General features: G+C 39.2%; 1 non-coding gene across 1 annotated transcript; it reads right to left on the minus strand.

Annotated features, from left to right (window-relative positions):
* Nucleotides 1-15,820: 15,820 nt before the first annotated feature.
* On the minus strand, nt 15,821-15,984 carry LOC111767053 (U1 spliceosomal RNA). The gene has a single exon (XR_002798957.1). It is a non-coding gene; the product is annotated as a U1 spliceosomal RNA (small nuclear RNA).
* Between the last annotated feature and the right edge of the window lie 383 nt (nt 15,985-16,367).

The following is a 16,367-nucleotide window of genomic DNA, read 5'->3' on the forward strand; positions in this document are numbered from 1 at the left end:
GGTCTTCTGTTTCGAGGAAAGATTAGGTGGGCTGGGGTGCGCCAACACAGAGCTTCAGGCTGTGAAGATCCAGTGCCCTTCAGACTTCCTCCACAGAGTCCCTCTTACACGAGGTGGAGCATACTGTTTATGAATTCCAAAAATAAACATCGGATTATGTTTGTGAACTGGTCTGTTCCTCTGGGCATATGAGGTTGTATGGAATCAGAGGTTTCACTTTCACTTGTTTGAGTTGTGATTAGGGCTTTGATTGGGCCACATCAATGGGACATCAAGTCCTCGCCCCCTTGGTGGGTGGAGATTCACAGAGTATACTAAACGGCAGAGGAGTTTGTTGGAGTTTTGATCCTGGAGCTCGGGAAGTAAACGCACAGAGCAGCAGATACCTGAGGAAAGAGAGAACATTCCATTTGACAGGGCAGAGGCCCGGGGAAGAGAGACAGGCCATTTGCCTGATAGTCTACAGCTGACCTTGTGGAGAGGGCAGAGCAGCTGAGCCCAGAGAGAAAAGAGCCCAGGAGAGAGACAAGACTTTTCCCAGCCTTCAGGTGAGATTGGAAGAGGCTGGCACCACGGAGCCTTAGAGGAAGAGGAAGCCTGAACCCTGGCAGACGTCAGCAACCATCTTGCTCCAACATGTGGCAACAGACTTTGGTGAGGGAAGTAACTTACGCTTTATGGCCTGGCAACTGTGGGCTTCTACCCCAAATAAATACCCTCTATAAAAACCAACAGATTTCTGGTATTTTGCATGAGCACCGCTTTGGCTGACTAATACACTAGGCATTTACTCATTCCCTATTCTGCACAATTCCCACCCCCCAAGCCCCCATATTTCTCCTGGCTTCTGTTGCAGTTGATCAACACACTCAGGTTTTTATATTCGTCCTTTTGCTCACTTTGCTGTATCTTTGGCTTCTGGATGCCTTTTATGTCGTAGCAGCACAGAGCCCACGCTTCAGGGCTGGAAGGGGGTCTTCCTTCTGCCTCCACAGCATAGGGCCAGTGCCCCCCCCCCCCAGCAGGCAGGATCAGGGTTATTCTGCTATTTGCCCTCAGAGCTGAGCCTTGACGCCCCTCCCCTGCCCCGTCCCCTCCACGTGCAGCCTGATTCCTCGGCAGGGAGGTTTCTTCAGCTTTGCCAACACCTCTGTAGACGGGGCTTCAGTAAGAGACTTCCTGAGACTCAGTGGGGCCGGTTGTCATCAACACCCCACCACCACTTCCACAGCTCAAGTCAGGCCAGGTTTTGTGCATTTTTTGCAGATTTATAAACCTTGCTGAAACTACCTTATCTAGACGCTTTGTGGGAAGCAGATGTCCTTGCTCGTGAAGACTCGTAGACATCAGAAATCAGAAATGGAGGCCCAGGTGGCCGAGCCGTCCCGTGCTGTGGATATGGGATCAGCCCTTGAATTCCAGCCTGTCATTAGTCACGGCACCCACTGTGCTCCACAAGTGTGAAGGTGAGTGACAAGAGTCGTCCAGGACACTCTGGAATAAGATTGCTTTTCAGTGTCACGATGCGATGAAATGCGTCAAGCCCGTTCTTGAACCTGTAGGTTGGAGGCTGGGCTGCCAGCAACCCCTTCCCAGTGTTCACATAAATGACAGAATTTTGACCCTGAACGGTCCTTACAGAGCACCTTCTTCAAGCTCCTTGTGTCACAGATGTGGAGACTTTGGGCAGAGAAGGGCAGAGGCTCTGCCGACCTCTGCGGGACTCAGTAATGGCCTGGGCACTAGGAGGCCTGGGTCCTGGCCTCATCCCAGGACAGGGAGCCCCAGTGGCCTCTCGGTTCTGATGTCACATTGTAAAGCAGTAGAGGGAGTGTTCTGCTATGAAGTTTTTGAAGAGTTGTCTTACTTTGCTTTGTTAGATGGGAGGCTGGATAATTGCTTCATCGTATCCTTTTTTCAGTTCAACTATTTACTGAGGGCCCACCATGCATGCACTTGGAACATCAAAGGGTACCTTAGCGAGAATATTGTCTAATGCCCCCAAATATGGCTGCCTTCAAACTATTATCAGGTTATCTGATTAATAAATACATACCCCATTTCTCCCTACTCCCTTCCCTGGTTTAGTAGGACTGAAGTGGGACCCTGCATCTTTATTTTTATTTTTTAATTTAATTTAATTTCTTTTTAAAAAAATTATTTATTTATTTCTCTCCCCTTCCCCCCCCCACCCCAGTTGTCTGTTCTCTGTGTCTATTTGCTGAGTTTTCTTCTTCTTTGTCCACTTCTGTTGTTGTCAGTGGCACAGGAATCTGTGTTTCTTTCTGTTGCATCATCTTGTTGTGTCAGCTCTCCGTGTGTGCGGCACCACTCCTGGGCAGGCTGCACTTTCTTTCGTGCTGGGCGGCTCTCCTTACAGGGCACATTCCTTGCATGTGGGGCTCCCCTACGCGGGGGACACCCCTGCGTGGCACGGCACTCCTTGCGTGCATCAGCACTGTGAGTGGGCCAGCTCCACATGGGTCAAGGAGGCCCGGGCTTTGAACCATGGACCTCCCATGTGGTAGATGGTGCCCTAACCACTGGGCCAAGTCCGCCGCCAACATCTTTATTTTTAAATAGTTTCTCAGGCGATTCCGATATACTGCCAGGTTTGGGCTCCACAAGCTCATCTCTTAATTTCACCTGGAATATCAGACAAGGGAAGTGGATTTCCCAAGGCCACACACTGCACAGGTAGGGACACTGAGTCTCAGACAGATTAAAAGGGTTTACTCAGGTATGGAGCTAGCTAGGAATGAACTGTGCTCTTTTGCAGCAGCGGTGTCCTGCAGAGTGGCTTGAGTGGCATTATCTGCCCCCGCCCCCCCCTGCCCCCAGCAGCATGGTGACAAGGCGGAGGCAAGAGTTATTTTGTTTCCTTCAGATGAGACTAGCGTCTTCCCAGAGCCTAAAACCCCAAAGCTGCTGGTGTTGGTTGTGGGGATATTCTCTCTGGTGTGTGTGTGTGTTTAATATATTTTTTATTTATTTTTAAAAGATACTTAGATTATATAAAATGTTACATAAAAAAATATAAGGAATTCCCATATGCCCCACTCCCCACACCTCCCACTTTTTTTTGTATCAGTTTGATATGGTTATGAATTCCAAATATAGATACTGGATTATGTTTGTAATCTGATTTGTACCTGGCCTGACTGTTATGTTTAGGGCTTTAATTGGGCATGTCATTAGGGTATTGAGTCCCTGCCCCTTGGTGGGTGGGGACTCACAGATAAAAGGCATGGCAGAAGACAGAGTTGAGGGTTTCTGATGTTGGAGTTTTGATGTCGGAGTTTGATGCTGAAGCTGGAGCCCCAGGGAGAGAGACAGAGCTGTTTGCCTCATAGTCTACAGCTGACCTTGTGGAGAGAGGCAAAGCCTAGAGAGCCTCATAGTCTACAGCTGACCTTGTGAAGAAAACAGAGGAGCTGAGTCCAGAGGAACCCAGAAAACCTGAACCCTCACAGACATCAGCAGCCATCTTGCTCCAACACATGAAAATAGACTTTGGTAAGGGCAGTAAGGTATGCTCTATGGCCTGATAACTGTAAGCTCTTACCCCAAATAAATACCCTTTATAATGCCAAGCAGATTTCTGGTATTTTGCATCAGCACCCCTTTGGCTGACTAATACAGCCACATTAACAACATCCTTCATTACTGTGGTAATTGTTGCAATTGATGAACACATTTTGGAGCATTGCCACACAGTGTGGATTATAGTTTACATTGTAGTTTACACTCTCTCCCATTCCTTTCTGTAGGTTATGACAGGATAATGGCCTGCATCTGACATTGCAACGTCATGCAGGTCAATTCCAAGTCCTGAAAATGCCCCCATATTACACCTCTTTTTCCCTCTCCCTGACTTCAGTACGTTCAGTGGCCACTGTCTCCACATCAATGATATAATTTCTTCCATTGTTAGAATCATAATAAGTCTGTAGTAGAATACCAATAAGTCCACTCTAGTCCATAATTTATTCCTCAATCCTGAGAATTCTGGGAAGGTGATGCCCACTCTGCCTCTGATTGAGAGGGGCTTCTAGCTTCTATCCCAAATGGCTGATGGATGGGACTCTTACTTGCAGTTGTAGACTCTCTGGGTTTCTTGGTGTGGTGGTTGTCCAACCTCATTTGGATTATGGGCTATCACACTGTATCAAAATCCTAGGACGCCACACTGAGAAACGGTATTGGCAAGAGCCTAAACTGAGGGTTTAGGTTAATAAAGCAGGAAGGGTTTGCCAGATTTCACTCTAGCTATAGAATGATTACTGCCAACATTTATTGAGTGCTAGGTACTTCCATGAGTTAATTTTATCCTTCCAGGTGGTTATTACTATCCCAGTTTTATGGTTGAGGAAACAAAGCTAGTGAGGGGACTGGCCAAGTTTACACGGATGGAAGGGGATACTACCAAGATTCAAATCCAGGTGTGCCTGACACCAAACCCCAAGTGCAGAGAGAAAGATGAGGCCTCTGCTCTGAGCCAATTGCCTTCTGCCCTGCTTTAGCTAAAGAGTCTCACTGGACACTAAGTTCACTGAAGGCAGGGACTGCCTGTGGTATTTGGTTTTATATTCCCTAGGGCACCTATACAGTTCTCCTCACTTTGTAAATAAGCAATGCTGATTGACTTGAAATCAATAATTAAAGTAATTCAAGAGGCTTGCCTCAATGCATAGAAAAAAAATGTATCAAAGACCTAAATACAAGAACCAGGATCATAAACCCGCTAGAAGAAAATGTAGGGAAGCCTCTTCAAGATCTTGTGGTAGGCAATGGTTTCTAAGACTTTACACCCAAGGCACAAGCAACGAAAGAAAAAAGAGAATAGAAAAATGGGACCTCCTCAAATTAAGAATGTTGTGTTTCAAAAGACTTTGTCAAGAAAGTGGAAAGACAGCCTACTCTCTGGGAGAAAATATTTGGAAACCACATGTCCAGGTTAGTCTTTTATGGACCCCAGAAAACCCTGTTCTTAGGTAAACCCACTCCTTTGTCTATAAACCATTGTGGATGGGTTTTTCATTATATTCCAGTAAGGGACTTTTTTTATTAGATCACGTTAGATTAGATTGTCCAGGTTAAGGGCCTTTGATTAGATTGCAGGACCCAGGGTGGGTCCTAATTCTTTTACTGGAGTGTCCTATATAAATGGAGGAGAAGACAGAGAAAGAGCCATCATTTTACCCTGCCACATGAGAGATGACTCCAGGATTGCCTGCAGTTGCAGAAAGACAGTGAAACCCTGAGAGGCTGAGAGAGAGGCCTGAGGCTGGAAACAGCAGAGCATCCCCAAGCTAAAGCAGCAAACCCCAAAGGAGAGGGGAGAAATCGGCCATGTGCCTGATCGCCCACAATTCAGCTTGGGGACAAAGTGGCCAGGAGGAGAGGCAGAGACTAGCTGCCATTTTCCTTGCCATGCAGCAGGAGTCTGGGATCGCTAGCAACTGACCTTTGGTGAGACAGCATCTCTGACTGATGCCTTGATGTGGCTGTTTTCACAGCCTTGGAACAGTAAGTTTTTCCCCTAATAAATTCCCATTATAAGAGTCCATCTATTTCTGGTATTTTGCATTGGTAGGCTTTAGCAAACTGAAACACCACATATCCAATAAGGGTTAATATCCAGAATATAAAAGAAATCCTATAACTCAACAATAAAAAAAAACAGTACAATTTAAAAAGGGGTAAAAGAACTTGAATAGACATTTTTCCAAAGAGGAAATACAAATAGCTAAAATCACATGAAGAGATGTTCAACATCACCAGGTATTAGGGAAATGCAAATCAAAACCACAATGGATATCATTTCACACCTACTTGGATGCCCACTATTTCAAAGAAGAGTAAACTACAAGTGTTGGAGAAGATGTGGAGAAATAGGAACACCATTCACCATTTGAGGGACTGTAAAAAGGTGTAGCTGCTGTAGAAGATGGTTTGGTGGTTCCTCAGGAGGCTAAGTATAGAATTGCTGTATGATCCAGCAATCCTGCTTCTAGGTATATACCCAGAAGAACTAAAAGCAGGGATGTGAATAGACATGTGCACACCAACGTTCATAGTGGCATTATTCAAAATTGCCAAAAGATGGAAGCAACCCCAGTGTCCTTCAACTGATGAATGGATAAACAAGCTGTGATATATACACATGATAGAATATTACTAGCTGTAAGAAGGAATGAAGTACTGGTGCATCCAACAACATGGATGAACCCTGAGGATATTATGTTGAGTGAAATAAGCTCAACACAATAGGACAAATATTTTATGAGCTCACTAATACGAGCTAATTACAATAAGCAAACTCACTCAGTTAGAATCTAGAATATAGGTTACCATGAGATACAATGGAGGTCAATTGTAATTGTTTGGAAATGATATAGAGGTGATGGTAGCACATTATTGTGACTTTGATTAACAGCACTGAATCATGGGTAAGTGTGGTTGAAAGGGGAAACTTTAGGTTGTGTATGTTACTAGAAGGAAAACCAGATAAAATATGGGACTGTATGACATGGAGAATGCTGTGATGGACAATGACTATGGTGAATAGCATAAATATAAGAATATAACACAATGGTGTGGTGTGTTGGTGAAGAGTTGTATGGAAATTGTACACATGTGCATGATTATTTTGTAAGTTCACAACTTCTGTAATAAAAAACAAAACAAAACAAAACAAAACTCTTCCAACAAAGGAAAGTCCAAGACCAGATGGCTTCATGGGTGAATTCTACCAAACATTTTGAGAAGAATTAATACCAATCTCATTTAAGCTCTTCCAGAAAATTGAAAAGGCAGGAAAATTACCCAACTATTTTATGAAGTCAACATCATCCTAAACCAAAGCCAGATAAAGATACTACAAAAAAATAAAATTACAGTCCGATTTCTCTAATGAACATAGATGCAAAAATTCTCAAGAAAATACTTAGAAATCAAATCCAACAGGATATAAAAAGAATTATATATTACAATGAAATGAATTTTATTCCTGGTATGCAAGGGTGGTTCAACATAAGAAAATCAATTAAAGTAATACACTACTTTAACAAACTGAAGGGAAAAAAATAAGTGATTAACTCAATTGATGCAGAAAAGACATTTGACAACATTCAGCATCTTTTCTTGATAAAAACACTTCTAAAGATAGATATAGAAGGAAAGTTCTTCAACATAATAAAAGGCATATATGAAAATCCCACAGCCAACATTATACTCAATGGGGAGTGTTTGAAAGCTTTCTCTCTAAGATCAGGAACAAAATAAGGATGCCCACTGTCACCAATGTTATTGAACATTGTGCTAGAATTTCTAGCTAGAGCAAGAAAAAGAAATAAAAGACAACCAAATCAGAAAAGAGGAAGTAAAACTCTACTTGCAGATGACATGATCCTGTGTATAGAAAATCTCAAACTATCTACAACAGAGCTATTAGAGCTAATAAATGATTCAGCAAAGTGGCAGAATACAAGACCAGCATGCAAAAATCAGTAGCATTTCTATACACTAGTAATGAGCAAGCGGAGGAGGAAATCAAGAAAAAAAGTTCCATTTATAATAGCAACAAAAAGACTCAAATACCTAGGAATTAATTTAACCAGGAATGCAAAGGACCTGTATTTTAAAAACTGCAGAATACCACTAAAAGAAATCAAAGAAGACTTAAAGAAATGGAAGGACATTCCATGTTCATGGATTGGAAGACTAAACATTGTGAAGATGTAATTCTACCAAAACTTATTTATAGATTCAATGCAATACCAACCAAAATTCCAACAGCCTACTTTACAGAAATAGAAAAGTCAATTACCAAATTTATTTGGAAGGGAAAGAGGGGTCCTGAGTAGCCAAAAATATCCTAAAAAGAAGAGCAAAGTCAGAGGACTCACACTTCCTGACCTCGAAGTATAGTGGTCAAAACAGCATGGTAATGAATAAAGATAGACAATTGATCAATGGAATTGAACTGAGAGTTCAGAAATAGACTCACACCTCTATCATCAACTTATTTTTTTATAAGCCTACCAAGTCCACATTTCTGAGACAGAACAGTGTCTTCAACAAATGGTGCTGGGAGAACTGGATATCCATAATCAAAAGAATGAAAGAGGACCCCTATCTCACACTCTGTACAAGAATCAACTCAAAATGGATCAAATACCTAAACATAAAAGCCTTGATCATAGAATTCCTAGATGATATCATAGGGAGACATTGTTGTAGGTGGGGGTCTCTTAAACCTTTCAAAATACGAACAACAAAAGAAAAAAAAATAGATAAATGGGACCTCCTCAAAATTAAACACTTCTGCACCTCAAAGGACCTTGTGAAGAGGATAGGATAAAAAGGCAGCCTACTCAATGGGAGAAAATATTTGGAAATCACACATCTGACAGGGGTCTAACATCCGTGATATATAAAGAGATCATACAACTCAACAATAAAAAGAAATGACCCAATTAAAAAATGGGCAAAAGGGAGTGGATGTGGTTCAAGCAGTGGAGTGTCTGCCTCCCACATGGGAGGCCTGGGTTCAGTTCCTGGTGCCCCCTAAAACCAAAAATCAAACAACAAGCAAGCAATGAAAAAAACACACACAACACACAAAAAACTGTACATCAGTTGTAACAAATGTACCATCCACATATAAAATGTTATCAATAGGGGAAGGGGAAAAAGGGGGAGGATGTTGGGTATATGAGAATCCCCTGTATTCAGTATGTGACTTTTCTGTAATCTAAAACTTCTTTGGGGACAAAATGAAAAAAGTAAGACACTGGTGCAATAAACAGAAGAAAAAGTCACTGTACATATAGGACAACAGATCTTACAGTGATGAAAGGCAAAAATGTTGAAAAATTTTAACATTTTTTCTTTTTTTTATTATCCCAAATTTTAAATATTAATTTTTAAGTTTTTTTGTAGTTTGTTTCTTATTTTTAAAACTATCATTATTTCATTTTCTTTTAATTGTATTTGGCTATTTTATTGGCTGCATTTCTGAAGAAGTTTTGGATCACAGAAGGGTTACAACTGTGTCAGGGGAGGATCATAGGTGTGGGGTGACAGTGATGGGGGATACATGGGGGAAAGCTCACCTGGGTATACATATAAAACATGTGAATGCATTCACATATTAATGGGGCATCATGACAGTAGGTGGAGATTCACAATGTAACCAAAGGAATATTAAATTTCCATCCTGGGAAGCTCCAGCACATTCTCTAATGGATCAGCAAGAATCTCCTGACTACATAGGCAACAACTAGTGAAGGATGATGGTCTACTCATGGGCCCTTGATATTGATCACTGTGTGTATAAATCTTTACTCTTGAAATTGAAACTTAGCCTAGTATTATAGGGTGCCTAAGAGTTACCCCCTAGGAGTGTCCTTTTGCTGAAATGTGGACTCTCTTTTAAGCTGAACTCAGCATATAAATACATTACCCTCCTCTCCAGCATGGGACATGACTCCTGGGGATGAGCCAACCTGGCACTGAGGGATTACTACCAAGTACCAACTAGCAATGCAACTGGAAAAAAACCTTGACTAAAAGGGGAAAGGGTAAAGAGAAATGAGTTAATATGGCCAAGAGACTTCAAAATGAGTCAGTACAGGTCATTATATATCTTGCCATAACCTACAGAATTGTGTGGGAGAGAGTATAAACTACAATGTAAACTATAATCCAAGCTTAGTGACAATGCTCCAAAATATGTTCATCAATTGCAATGAGTGTACCACACTAATGAAGGATGTTGTTAATGTGCATAAATGTGGGTGGTATGGGAAGCAGGGCATATGGAAATTCCCTATATTATTTTATGTAACATTTATGTAATCCACATATCTTTTTATTTTTTAAAGAAAAAAACAAAAACAAAACAAAGTGAGTTGGGAGGTCATTCCAGAGTTTATGCTTATGCATGTCTCAGTAGGATTTCATTGACTGCCAAAGTAAATATTGACTCAAACAACAAGGTCCCATGTTCAATCCCTGACCCCGGTACCTCCAAAAGTAAATAAATAAATAAATGGGCGAAAGACCTGAGTAGGCATTTTTCTAAAGAAGAAATACAAATGGTGAAAAACACATGGAAAAATGTTCAGCATTCCTGGCTATCAGGGAAACGCAAATCAAAGCAACATGAGATATTATTTTATACCTACTAGAATAGCCACTATTAACATAACAGAAAACTACAAGCATTAGAGAGGATGTGGGGAAATAGGAATGCTTATTCAGTGTTGGTGGGAATGTAGAATGGGACAGCCACTGTGGAAGTCTGGCGGTTCCTAAGAAAGTCAGATATAGATCTACCATGAGAACCAGCAATACCACAGCTGGGAATATATCCAGAAGAACTGAGAGCAGTGACATGAACAGACATCTGCACGCCAAGGTTCAAAGTGACATTATTCACAATTACCAAAAGACGTAGACAACCCAGGTGTCTATCAACTGACAAATGGATAAACAAGCTGTGGTATATACACTGATGGAAAACTAGTCAGCTGTATGAAGAAATGAAGTCATGAACCACATGACAAGCTGGATGAACCTGGTGGTCAGTGTGTTGAGTGAAGCAAGCCAGGCACAAAAGGGCAAACACCGTGTGAATGTGCTATGATGAACTAAATATAACGAGCAAACTCATGGAGTTGTTAGCTAGAATATGTTACCAGAGAACAGAATGTGGTTAGAGATTGGAAAGCTGAGGTTTAATCTGTGCTGAACTGGTAAAAAGTTGTTTGAAAATGTTTAGAAATGCAGAGTAATTAGTAACACTAACATATGGATATATTTGTTTTTTCTTTTTTTACCTTTTTTTTTGAGTAATGGAAATACTCTAATATTAATTGAAGTGATGAAAGTGCAACTCATTGATTATACCAAATAACATTGATTGTTCACTTTAGATAAATTATATGGTTTATGAATAAAAAAATAATGGGGTAGGGCAGGGGAAAATATACCAATGTACATATAAACTATAGTTAATAATACTTTGACGATGCTCTTTAATAATTTGTTACAAAGTTTTCACAACAATTCACGGTATTTGTGGTGAGGTGATATATGGGGGCCCTGTACGATTTTACACATGTTTACTCATATATGAGTGAAATACTTCAATTATTTTAAAAATGATTTAAAAAACTTAAGAGAAATACAAAATAATAAAAGTATCATTATTCCTCAAAAAAAAGGAATGAAATCCTGATTTCTGCAACAACATGGATGGACCTTGAAGACAATTTCTGAGTGAAATAAGCCAAACACAAAAGGTCAAATGTTATATGATCTCAGTGATATGAAATAATTAGAATAAGCAAACTCAGAGAGAGAATCTAGAATATAGGCTATCAGGGGCTGGGTTGGGGGTAGAAAATGGAGAGTTACTGCTTAATTTCTATAGAATTTCTATTTAGGTTGATTGTAAAGTTTTGGAAGTTGATGGTGGTTTTTACAATTTGGCATTGTTTATGAATTCCAAAAATAGATATTGGATTGTGTTTGTAAACTGGTGTGTTCCTCTGGGCATATAAGATTGTATTAGATTCAGAAGATTCACTTTAAATTATGAATAAGGCTTTGATTTGGCCACATCAGTAGGATGTTGAGTCCCTGCCCCCTTGGGGACCTACAGAGAAAATGGCACCGCAGAGGAGAGAGTTTGAATTTTGATGCTAGAGCCCCAGGAAGTAAATACACAAAGAAGCAGATATGTGAGGAAGGAGAGAAGGCTCCATTAGACACAACAGAGGCCCTGGGAAGAGAATGAGCCTAAGAGTCTACAGCTGTACTCGTGAAGAGAGCAGAGCAGCTGAGCCTGGAAAGAAATGAGCCCCGACAGGAGAGACAAGCCTTATGCTAACCTGCAGCCAAGAAAGGAAGGTGCTAGGACCACAGAACCTTAGGAGGAAGAGGAAGACTGAACTCTCACAGAGACTGGCAGCCATCTTGCTCCAGCACATGGCAAAAGACTTTGGTGAGGGAAGTAACTTATGCTTTATGGCCTTGTGACTATAAGCTTCTACCCCAAATAACTACCCTTTATAAAAGCCAACAGATTTCTGGTACTTTGCATCAGCACCCTTTTAGCTGACTAATACAGTGGTGATGGTAGCACAATATTGTGAGTGTAATTAACAGCACTGAATTATATATATATGTGAATGTATTTAAAAGTGAAATTTTAGGCTGTATATAAGTTACCAGAATAAAAATTAAAAGATAAAACATACAGCTGTATAATACAGTGAACCCTATTATAAATGATGGACTATAATTAATAGTATAAGTATAAAAATGTTCTTTCATGAATTAGAACAAGTGTACCACACTCATGCAAGGTGTTAATAATAGGAAGTTATGTTGGGGGAAAAAATACCGTAATGCAAACTACAGATCATAGTTAATAGTATAATAATCTTTCATCAATTATAACAAAGGCACTATACTAATGCAAAGTGTTAATAATGGGGGATATATAGGAATGGTATATTTTTTACGTGATTTTTTTTGGTAAAACTACAATTTCTCTAATTAAAATAATTGTTTTTGAGAAATAGAAGAAAGAAAACAAGGGAAGCCACGCAGAGGCCATATTAATGGGAACAGCATTACAGCAGTTCCATCTTGAAAAGCTGGGTTCTTCAGTTATTGGTCTCACTTTGTGGGGCCATAGAGTATTTCTGATAATAACTCCTTAATGCTTCAAAAAGCCAAACCTTTCCCACTATTCTTTTATCTAATTTCTGATAAAGACTGTTTCTCAAGTAAATTGCTACTACTTCTTTACTGCTTTTCAGTTTTCTTCTCCTGGGGATATAAAACACTACTAAAATTGTCTCTCATGTACATCACAGCAATCATATTTTTCTCTTTAAAAACTTTCAACCAATCTGTGACAATTTTTCATCACCTATCCAGTGTTCTTTCATACATTTACCTCACTCAAGACTTTTGACAAGCTTTTCTAATGCTTATTAGACTATCATCCTCATCATTCCTTAAAAAGAAAAGAAAAGAATAATCTATTTCCATGTTTACCAAGCTACCCTCATCTTCCCATTTAAAATATTCTGATTTTCTTTGTCTTCTATGAAACTTCTCCTAGCCTAGTAGAAATAATGTTAAACACTATACATTAGTAATTACAACATTACAGACAGGATTTGAACCTAAAGTCACAAAACAGTAAAATATGTAGAAAAGGATTATAACTGGATTTTACATGTTTATATTCAAAATTATTTACTAATGTTTACTTGTTCCTTTAGCTTTAGTACCAGCACAGGAACAAAAAGGTCCTAATTAACATCTGATGTATGGACAAGCTTCAGATCCAAATAATAGAGATGATTTGTCTGTCACTGTTGAATTAATACATGGAATCACAAAAACACATTTTAAAATTTTTATTCTAGTTACCATACATACAACCTAAAATTTCCCAATTTAACCACATTTAAATATATAATTCAGGGCTGTTGATTATATTCACAATGTTGTGCTACCATCACTACCAACCATTACCGAAACTTTTTCGTGGTCCTGAATGAAAACAATGAACATTTTAAACTTTAACTCCCTACTCCCTACCCTACCCCATTCCCTGGTAACCTGTATTTTAGATTCTGACTCAGTGAGCTTGCTTATTCTAATTATTTTGTTTCAATAACAGAAAATATTTGTCCTTCTGTCTGGATTATTTCACTCAACATGATGTCTTCAAGTTCATTCATGTTGTTGCACGTATCAGAACCTCATTCCTTCTCATGGCCAAATAATACTCCATTGTGTGTATGTACCACAATTTGTTTATCTATTCATCAGTTAATGGACATTCACTTCCATCTTTTGGCAGCTGTGAATAATGCCACTATGTACACTGGTGTGCAGATATCTGTTCCAGTCTCTGCCTTCCATTCTTTTGTGTATATGCCTTGAAGAGGATTGCAGGGTCATATGGTAATTCTATACTAACTTTCTGAGGAACCGCAAACTGTCTTCCACAGTGGCAACACCAATTTAAATTCCCAGCAGCAGTGAATGAGTGTTCCTATTTTGCCACATCCTCTCTAACATTTGTAATTTTCCAGTTTTTAAAGAGTAGCTATTCTAGTGGGTGTGAGAAGATATCTCATAGTTTTGATTTTCAATTCCCTAATAGCTACCGATAGTGACCATCTTTTATGTGCTTTTAGATCATTTGTATATGTTCTTTGGAGAAATATATAAGTCTTTTGCCCATTTTTCATTAGATTGTCTTTTTGTTATTTAGTTGAAGGATTTCTTTATACGCTCTAAATAGAAAGCTTATCAGATATGTGGTTTCCAAATATTTTCTCCCACTGTGTAGGCTGTCATTTTATTCTCATGATAAAGTCCTTTGAGGCACAAAGTTTTAATTCCAATGAGGTTCCATTTATCTACTTTCTCTTTTGTTGCTTGTGTTTTAGGTGTTGAGTTTAAGAAACCATTGCCTAGCAAAAGGCGTGAAGATACTTTCCTAAATGTTTTTATGGGAGTATTATAGTTCTCACTCATATGTAAGTCTTTGAACCATTCTGAGTTGAATTTTGTATGTGGTGTAAGGTAGGAGTCCAGCTTCTTTCTTTTGTAAATGGAGATCCAGTTTTCCAAGCACCATTTGTTGAAGAGACTTTTCTTTCCCAATTGAGTGGTCTTTACCCCCTTGTCAAACTCAATTGGCCATAAATGTAAGGATTGATTTTTGAGCTCTCAGTTCATTTCCATTTGTCTGTATGTCTGTCCTTGTGCCCATACCATGCTCTTTTGATTACTCTGGCTTTGAAATAAGTTTTAATATTGGGAAGATTGAGTCTTCTACCTTCACTCTTCTTTTTCAAGATGGCTTTAGCTATTTAGAGCCCCTTAACTTCTGCATTAATTTGATGATTGTCTTTTCCATTTCTTCAAAGAAGGCTATTGGAATTTGGGGGGGGGCGAGTTGCATGGAATATGCAAGACACTGGATAGAACTGACATCTTAACAATATTTAGTCTTGTAACCCATGAACATGGTATGTCCTTCCATTTATTTAGGTCTTCTTTGATTTCTTTTAGGAATGTTTTGTAGTTTTATGTGCATGAGTCCTTTTACGCTCTTGGTTAGATGTATTCCTAGATACTTAATTCTTTTAATTGCTATTGTAAATGGAATTTTTTCCCTTGAGTTTTGTTTTTGATTGTTCATTACTCATGTATAGAAACACTAGTGAGTTTTTGATTGTTGATCATGTATCACGCCATTTTGCTGAATTGCTCTAGGCATTTTGTTACGGGTTTTTCAGGATTTTCTGTATACATCATATGTAAATATGGGAAGTTTTACTTCTTCCTTTCCAATTTGGATGCATTTTATTATTTTTTCTTCTCTAATTGCTGTGGCTAGAACTTCCAGCACAATGTTGAACAGTGGTGACAGTGAGCATCCTTGTCTTGTTCCTGATCTTAGAGGGAAAAGTTTTCAGCCTTTCACCAGTAAGTGTGATGTTAGCTTTCTGTTGTTCATATATGTCCTTTATCATATTAAAGTAGTTTCCTTCTATTCCTAGTTTACTAAGTGTTTTTACCAAGAAGGGATGCTGGATTTTTGTCAAATGCCTTTTCTGTGTCACTTGAGAAGGCCTAGTGGTGTTCTTCCTCCACTCTGTTAACATTGTATATTACATTAATTAATTTTCTTATGTTGAACCACTTTTGCGTACTTGGGATAAATCCCATTTACTCATGTTGTATAAGATTTTTATTTTTATTTTTTAATCCAGGGAGAGTGTGAATGCAGTCCCCTACTACCACAAATTATACAATCGAGTTTCCCTCACTTTGGGAAATTGCAGGGGTCAGGACATCTGGAGTGCAATGGACAAGTCTAGCTCTGGCAAAACCACCTCAGTGATCATGGTATCTCCCTTGCCAAGTGAGTATTGTAATTCTTTTAATGTGTCCTTGATTCTGTTTGCTATTATCTTGTGGAAGATGTTTGCCTCTATATTCATAAGAGATACTGGTTTGTATTAATACTTTTTTCTTGTGGTATCTTATCTGATTTTGGTATGAGAGTGATGCTGGCCTCGTAGAATGAAGTAGAGAATGTTCCTTCCTCTTCCATTTTTTCAAAGCACTTGAGCAGGATTGGTGTTCATTCTTCTTGGAACATCTGGTAAAATTCCCCTGTGAAGATATCTGGTCCTGGGCTTTTCTTAGTAGGGAAGTTTTTGATTATAAACCCAACCTCTTTACTATTTATTGGTCTCTTGAGATCTTCTATTTCTTCTTGAGTCAGTGTAGGTAGCTTATATGTATCTAGA

Source organism: Dasypus novemcinctus, chromosome 12 (genome assembly GCF_030445035.2).
Source record: "Dasypus novemcinctus isolate mDasNov1 chromosome 12, mDasNov1.1.hap2, whole genome shotgun sequence".
Lineage (NCBI taxonomy): Eukaryota > Metazoa > Chordata > Mammalia > Cingulata > Dasypodidae > Dasypus > Dasypus novemcinctus.